Consider the following 8,886-nt stretch of genomic DNA (forward strand, 5'->3'; position numbering starts at 1 on the left):
TGCTTGAGTATGGAGGGGTTCGGGTGTCGAGCATACTAAATTTCTATAATTCCTGCCTTAGACCTTGTTTTGAGACAATGTTGGATTATGAAAGCATGACTCTTGATATTATTGAACATCTATACCTTGTGGTATATATGATAATATTGATTTGAAGTATGTTTGACCTTAGTCTAGGCTTAGACTAGTGTTGTCATGGACTTGCGAGGTTTCGAATGTCGTTGGGCAGTAGAACTTTTTTCGACGTCGCTTCGGACGTCAGCTCCTTGTAGACTGGTATAGCAGACTTGATAGTCTGAGCCTTATCTAGGCGGTAACTCAACTTATGACCTTGTATCCATAATACCCTGCTTTTCTATCGGCAACAGATACTCGGTTAAAGTCTGTGGTCTAGCTTACTCACTTTTGGATACTTCTTCGGCGATTTGGGGTATATGAGGGTCGGACTGAAATGATTATTTATGGTTATTGGTTTGGTGATATTTCCCGCGACGTATGGTTGGATATTGATTCTTAGCTACAGCACCCGATTCGAGTCCGTGGTCCAGCTTACTTGTGATCTGATTTTGGCTATAGTACCTGGTTCGAGTCTGTGGTCCAGCCCACCCGTGCCCAACCTTTGGCTACAACACCCGGTTCAAGTCCGTGGTCCAGCCCATATAGGTTGACTCATTAGCTATAGTACCTGGTTCGAGTCCGTGGTCCAGCTTGCACGTGGTGCATTTCCAATTCCTTACTGAAGCTTCAGTTTAGTCTTTGATTACTCTCATCTGTAGGTTGAGGTTTTAGAGGTTGGAGATGTTCCGATTAAAGTCCGAGACGTAATGAGATCTTAGAATATAATTGGGAATGGTTCAGAGTAAGTCCGGAAATTGGTAATATTGTGATAGACCTTCTAGCTCCATTCTTTTACTTCAACTGCCAGTGCATCTGCCGAGCTTATGAGGGTCCGTGTAGGTGGTTTCTGTTATTGTGCACGAGCGTACCCATCGGGTTTATGGGAGCTCGGCGGAGTTAGTTAGATTCCTTGTCTTTGTTGCCTGTACGCTCGTGTACATACCCACATTTACTACTCTTTTGCCCTTAATTGTGACCCTTTATTCGCATTTCAGTTTACTTTTGCTTATCTTGCTCAGTCGGCCTGATGCCTACTGGGTTCCTGTTGTTTTGGTACTCATACTACACTCTACTTCTATTTTTGTGATGCAGGTCCGAGTACTAGCTACCAACGTTGATTCGAGCCAGCTGCGGTCGTGATCGGAGGCAAGGGTGAGCACACAACGTCTTGGATTTGCCCGTCTCCTTCTGTACTTACTTTTGCTTGTCTTTTACCTTTTTAGACGGCTTGTTTCTGTAGTCCACTTTTAGGACTTACACTTTTGTTAGCAGCTCTGTACTTGTGACTTCGAGGTTTTGGGAGGAATTCATTTTGTGTATATATGTCTAGTCGCTTCCGCCCGTTCATTGCATGTTCTTGTTATATTTATTACTATTTTAGGTTGATTGGTTGGTTTTCTACCCTAACATCCCATTACTTCGAGTTCCGGGATATGGGTCAGCTTGCCTACTGGTGGGTCATATAGTAGGTGTCATCATGACCTGAGAAATTGGGTCGTGACAATAAATGTCGAGTTGGTAGATAAGATTATGACACATGTATGTGCTTTAATTTAATACATAGATTAAGAAATAGCAACATTGCTTTTCTGGAGATCATTTTCTCCTTCACTTAGCCATTCAGATGCTCCATCACAAATATAAGTTCCATTGTTATTGAAATATTTACATCCTTTTTTACCTGCTTAACAGGTGGTGCATAGTCCATTAACAGTTTTAGTTAGTTCTGTTGCGCAAATTCCAAAGTCAATTCAACGGTCACATTCTTTTGTGCAAGCCTTCCTGCTTTCCCAACTATCAGATTCTCCATCACAAATAAAAGTGTAATCTTTACTGAAATATTTACATTCTTTGTAACCTGAACAACAATTGATGCATATTCCATCAACTTTTTTGGTTCCTAAATATGGGCAAATCCCAAAGTCAATTTGAGGGTCACATTCTTTGGCGTCTGTATGTTCGAAATCACTTTCAAGAAGAATCATTCATGTTTGTTTGTACAACATATATAACCAAGTTAATTATCTAGCAACAATTAATTCAATAAAATAGCAGCCAAAAATATATATCTTAAAATATTAGCTGGATTGTAAAAGTGATTAAGTGAAAAGAAAGAAGAAGAATAAGAAAAATCTTACCAAATACAAAGAGGAGAGCAACTTTGTGAATAGCCATATTCTCAATATCTCAACTCTTACTTTGATTTGATTTACTTTTTTTTGAGTAAGGAAGGTGTATCCTCTCCACCTACTTATAGCAGATGAGAGAGCTAATAGTACAAACATGTGTATCAAATTTAACAATAACAACCGAATTTATGCAAATAGATGATTAGAAAGACATTAAAAAAAGGGACAAAGGTTGGTGGGTATGGTGTGGTGTAGTGAAGAGGGCAAAGGAAGGTTGTTGAAGGAGATGAGCTATGTGGGAACAATGAAGAAAAAAGAAGAAGAAGATTTAGGAAGAGGAAGAATGACGATGAGATTTGGCGATGGTAATTAGGGTAGGAATGGTGGAGAAAAATTGGAATGATTATTTTTCTTTTTTTTTACTCTGAAAAAAAAGCGCGTGTATTACACTGGGCAACAAAGATTTGGAGGTGACGTTTTAAGGGTGTTAATATCTTAGTTTAAAATATTTCAGGGGGGTAATAAGACCCCCATAAAGTATTGAAGTATAGTTGAGAATTGGGTAATAGATTAAGAGGTCATTTGGCCATTTTCTCAAAAAAGTACAAAAGGAAATTATAAAGACTAAATAGGTTAGCCTAAAAGTGACCAACCCACTAAATCAAAAAAATGAATAGAGAAAAAGTTATATATATATATATATATATAGATCACCAGTTCAGTTATTTCTTCTCTATTAGTCAACTCCATTATTAAAAAAAAAAAAAGTGAAATGACCTGAGATACTTCTATATTTGGCTCCATTTATCAGTTGAATCCTCTTACTCATCACTTTGTCAACTGAAACCTTAAATTCATTAGAACACAACACTTTTAAACCCCTCTGACCATTGACCGAACTTATGTGGCAATAATGTTGATGGATTGGAAAAGTATGTGATTACATGAGTTTAAAGCAAGTAAAAATAATAGTTTATATTTAAAAAAACAATTTTTTTAAAAGGGAAAGTTCTTCAACCATTTACGGAGGGTATCTGCATACCATTTGCGATAGTTTGGGGTATATTTGTCTTTTTCTAAAATGTCCTTCAACTATTCGAATTGGTATAAACTATACTTCATCCACCTTTCGACCCCTAAATGCTCCTGACGTCAATTTTTTGGCTCTGAAATACCTTTATTTCTAATTGGCCAACACTTATGAGATGGATGAGAGGACAATATTAAACCAAATCTCATAGTTTAAGGGTATTTTATGCGTTTCTAAGTTAAAATAATTTTAAATTACTTAATATATGGGCTCATATTATTGACATGATTTTGTGTTCCGTAGTAAAATCACCTCTCCCCCCTATTCACTTCCTCTCTCTTCCATTTTTTTCTTCTTGAATCTTGTCCACCATTTTAAATTTTATTTTTTTAAAACTTATGATAAAACAAGGGAGAAAAAAAAGAGGAAAATAATAAGGACATTGATACAAAAATAATTAGTTAATTCAATAGAAGATAATTTAATAGCATTTTTCTTTTGTGTGTATCCAAAATTTAAAATAAGCGAATAAAGATTATATTTTCTCCTATTCTCACCCCTACCCCACTCATGATAATAATATAAATTAGAAAATATGAACATATAAGTTCATTTCAATTTTGAGTCTTCAATATCCTAATTAAAAATAAGAGATAAAAAATAAATAAGAATAAAAATAGGGAATGAACAAGACAATTAGATATTAATAGAAAATTTTATATTAATAAAAAGAATAATGAACATTCAGACGCGGATTTTAGATAAATTTCTACTTATGAGTTGGGTTATAATAAATTCGTTATTGATTTAAAATAGGTTAATAGAAAGATATCATGAAATAAATAATATTTTGAATATCATTTTCAAGCTTATCGAGTCAAAAGATGAATTATATGTGATTTTTGTTATTTATTTAATAAGGGTTTAAATTTGAACTAATCAGATTAGACAACTTAATAAATAAATATTTAATGATTTACTTTAGGCGAACTATTTAAGCTAAAAAAAATTGACATCAAAGATATTCAAAAGTCAAAAGATAGCTGAACGATAATTTTGTAGCCATTCAAATAGTTGAATGGCATTTTAGCCCTTCTCGTTTGTTGGTGTCATACTGGTAGGACCATATATTCCAAAATGTTTCTTTCACCTTTTTAGTAAATTTGTTTCTTCCTTTCTTTTACATTCAAATTTAGTAAGTACTTTTTTTTTTCTTCATATAAACATTAGGGTGTTTTTTTTTCTAATATTTTAAAATTATTTATTCTTGTGATATTTGTGAGGATCATATTTTTGTGGAGACTGTGTTCTTGACGGTGTATGAAATCAGTGGCGGAGCTAGAAATTTTACGAAGGATGTCCAAGTATTACATAAACAAATTTTTTCGATAAATGGATGCATTGGAAAATTTTTTAAATTAAACTACTTAATAGTAATATTACTCTTTTTTACGAATAAGTGTTCCAAAATTTTTTAAAACAAATTGCATAATATTTAGCTTTAATATTTGTGTTTAATTTAATATGAAGTGAACGAACAAAGCAAAGAAAAAAAAAAGAGAGGGGGGGCTTAAAATGAAATCATTTTTACGTTTAAAGTTTTCACTAATCTCTGGTGACAACAATAATGATACATGAATAATGGAATCAAAATCAAACGAGGTGTTCTTTTGTTCGCTTTATGAATAATTTAGAATTTTTTTATCAACTTTAAGTTAAATAATTACATTTAAATTTTATTTCAAATTTTAATGAAAAGAAATAAAAGTCCAATTCATTGAAAATTCAATTGACAACTAAAAGTAGATTTCTAATTAAAAATCATTTTGATGAATAATATTTGAAGTACTTCAAAAATAACAAATTTAATACTCTATTATTTATAAAGTAATTTAATTAGCTTAGACAATTAAAGGAGCAATTTAATAGGAGATCTACTAAAAATAACACTGCAGGGATTCGAACCCACGCGTGCAGTGTGAGCAAGAGATCTTCACACAACTGTGCCGCAACTTCTCATCACGTTTAGCGAATTCAAAGTATTAAATTTAACCAATTCTAGAGTCAATCTATACCGTATATATTATACGGTATAATTTTCGGCAAAGGGGTGTTCAATTGGACACTCTCGGTACACTGTAGCTCCGCCACTAAACGTAAATTTCAAAGCTAAATAAAATACGCGTTGTCAAATAATTAATTTACATTTTTTCTAATTTCGTTTTTATTGTAAATACAACTATCAAGTCATTATCAAATCATTCATTGTCATATATTAATTATAAATTTTTATTTATTTTTCTAAATAAATTCTGACATAATTTAAAAGAAAAAGAATAAAACTAAATATCTTTTATTCATAATTTTATAGGAAAATACATCAAAATCCTCCGTAACATAGTAAAAAAACTTACTTTAATACTTTAAGTAATGTACAATCATTTAAACACCCTCTTAATTATTTTCAAGTGAATTAAATATTACCTTATATATTGTATCAATTTTATCGGAAGATGATATACACGCGTGCCACCTAAGCGGCATCTCAGTGACATCGACGACACGTCAAGTAATGAAAAAATTAATATTGTTTCATTTTCTTCATTATCTCAAAGCAATACAAAGTAAAAATCATCCTTGTTTTCTTTATTCAGATCCTTGCAAAATAATTTTCCATTTTTTTGGACGATTTCTTCTCACCCAAAGCCAGAAATGTTGTTCTATTTTTTATTCGGAAAATGATCAAAACTACTTTTAAACTATTCGAAATAGCTTAAATATATTCTTAAACTATACTTCGGCTAAAAAATGCTCTTCTCGTCTAACTATTGGACCACACTTGCCCCTCTGTTTAAGAAAAACATTCAGAATGCCACATGGACTTCACATGTATGCACCAAACACACCCCACCTCCACATAGACGACTTAAAGCCCTAATTTCACTATTTTCCTCTCGTTTCATTTTTTCCTTATTTGGGTATATCTATATGAATATACAATATACATTGACTCAATTCAGTTCCATTTTATTCCAATACTAATATGTTGTACTTTCAAGATCACAACTTAAACAAAATTCAAATTAATTATGCTATCTAATCCTTAAATCATCTATTATATTGAATATTTCTTTAACTTTCCATAAAATCTAAAATTTCCTTAACAATCATTTAGAGCATCTTTTGGATTAGGGACAACAAAAGCTCAAAACTTGAACGAAAATAGGATAATTGGTAAAAAAAATTAAAATTAAGAAATCTATAAAGACTTACTACGTCTTCGTTGATGTAGTAGCAATAGAAGGTGTCATTCCAGTCATTCGTCAAGTTTTCCTCATTAGCGAAATCGCCGATGTTGATGACGAAGCTCGGTCACCACCACCAGGGAAGCCGCCGTAGTTGTGTTCATGTCACAACCCGAGTCTACACCCTGGACGTGGCCGGCACTCAAAGACCATTGTTGGTCCCCAAGCGAACCCTCATCCTAGCTTACTACAAGCGGAAGACTAACTCAAGCATATAAAAGCTTTAAACTGAAATAAAAGTTCATAAAACTTAAATACAAACTTTAAGTCCAAAGAAAACTCTGTATAATAAAGTATATACAACTCGCCATAAAAAGGCAACTTAAGTCTTTAAAACATTTAATAAAATAAATGAATAATACAAATTTCTCAACTATACTGACTATCTATGACGCCTTTAGCTGATAAAGATGGAAGTTGGGACAAGACCCACGACATCCTAACAACTGATATAACTGAAAAGTAAATGAAATCCTCCGGAAGCAAGGAGGCTCACCATAGCTAACTCGAACTCTCATATGTATCAACGAAGCTCCTGTTGATGATCCTGAATACCTGTGTCTGCATCATGAGAAGATGCAGGCCAACTGGCTCATTACATGGAATGTACGAGCATGTAAGAGGAATTCTAAAGCATAAACATAAGCTTGAAACTTGAAAAAAAGGAAACATACTTACCTTTTCTCAAACTTACTCAACTCAAGCAATACTCAAGGATACTCAGAACTACTCAACTCTATATGACTAAACTCATTTCAATACAAAGCAATTTAAAACAAGTGCAATATAAAGAAACAAACTGTTTAAAAACATGCTGTCAACTCTGTGTGTATGCAAGAATAAAACATAACTCTGAAATATATGAAAAAAAAAATACAAATAACTGTGTATATAAGAATACAATAACTTCTGTGGAAGTTTCTCGAACCAACAACCATCACTATGAGCCTAAGTGATAGTACAACCTTTTACCTCACGTTGCCAAGGACCGTCCTATACCTTGCTATCGATATAGAACTTGAACTACTAAGTGGATCCACTAGTCTATGCTAAAAGCATCTTAAGGAGTCATCTAAAAAGTATGATCATTTACTACCTATGATGGCTACATGGTTTATGGAGACTTGAGTTATCTAAACTCTCATCCCCATATCGATGCTCAATACTACTCCCAAAATATACTTAGATCATATGTTTGTAAAAACAAAATTCTTTCTGTGATTTGAGACAATTGCTCAAAAACTTAGCTTAAAATCTCTCTTGAAAATCATAATTTCCTCTTTACTGAAAAACTAGCTCAAAGGCTCTTTACTGAAACACTAGCTCAAAGGCTCTTTTGAAAATCTCAGTTTTCCGTTCTTATTTAAATGTGAAAACATTTTAAACTCTTTTGGGAATACATAATCCCCATATACTTTTGAAGAAATAAACTTCAACTTTACTCTTTACTGAACTCAAAACTTAAGTCTTAAAACAAAGTTTAAACATTTGTAAAAGACTTCTTAAAATATGGTTCATGCCGAATGATGGGCATGAATGACTCAATGCAAGGTTTTCAATAACCATTGATAGAACTCAATACTTGGAACGCAAGAACTTCAATGATACTACTCATCTCAAGAATGTTCGACTTATAGTGTTCATGCGGGATTATGGGCATGAAATGTTCAACTCAAGGACTCAAAGATATTTCTCAAAAGGGATTAGGATCTCAACACTTAAAGGCTTAGAACTTGGAGATATTACTCCTCTCATAGATACTCAACTTCTAGAGTTCATGCGAAATTTAATGGCATGAACGACTTGACTCGTAGGTCTACATAACATTATGGAACTCATGACACAACTCTTATCATTATCTTACTTACTTCCTCAAAACTTAGTTCAAATCAATAGTTGATCTCAAAGGATTCACAATTAAACTCAAAGACTTTCTTAAACTCTACTCTTAACTCTCTCTTGAATGTGAATTATGAATTCAAGAGTTATAGTTCATGCTATGAAAGATCTCATGATGACAAAGTATACTCATGAATACATTCTCCTCACTCTCATGCTCACTTACTCGGATCTTGAAACAAGTTACTACAAGTTGTAGAAGCCACAAAAGGACTCAAAGGGACTTTCTTAGAATGTTTAAAAAAATTCTCAAAACTTAACTCTTAGCTCTACCTTGAATTTGAATTATGAATTCAAGGTTATGATCATGTTATGAATGATTTCTAGGTGTTTAGAAGTAGCTTAGAGTAGTTAGAATCGAAAAGGAGTGAAGGTGCACTTTAAACGAAGTCAAACGGGGTAACCG

This window comes from Solanum stenotomum, chromosome 11 (assembly GCF_019186545.1).
Source record: "Solanum stenotomum isolate F172 chromosome 11, ASM1918654v1, whole genome shotgun sequence".
Classification (NCBI taxonomy): Eukaryota; Viridiplantae; Streptophyta; class Magnoliopsida; order Solanales; family Solanaceae; genus Solanum; species Solanum stenotomum.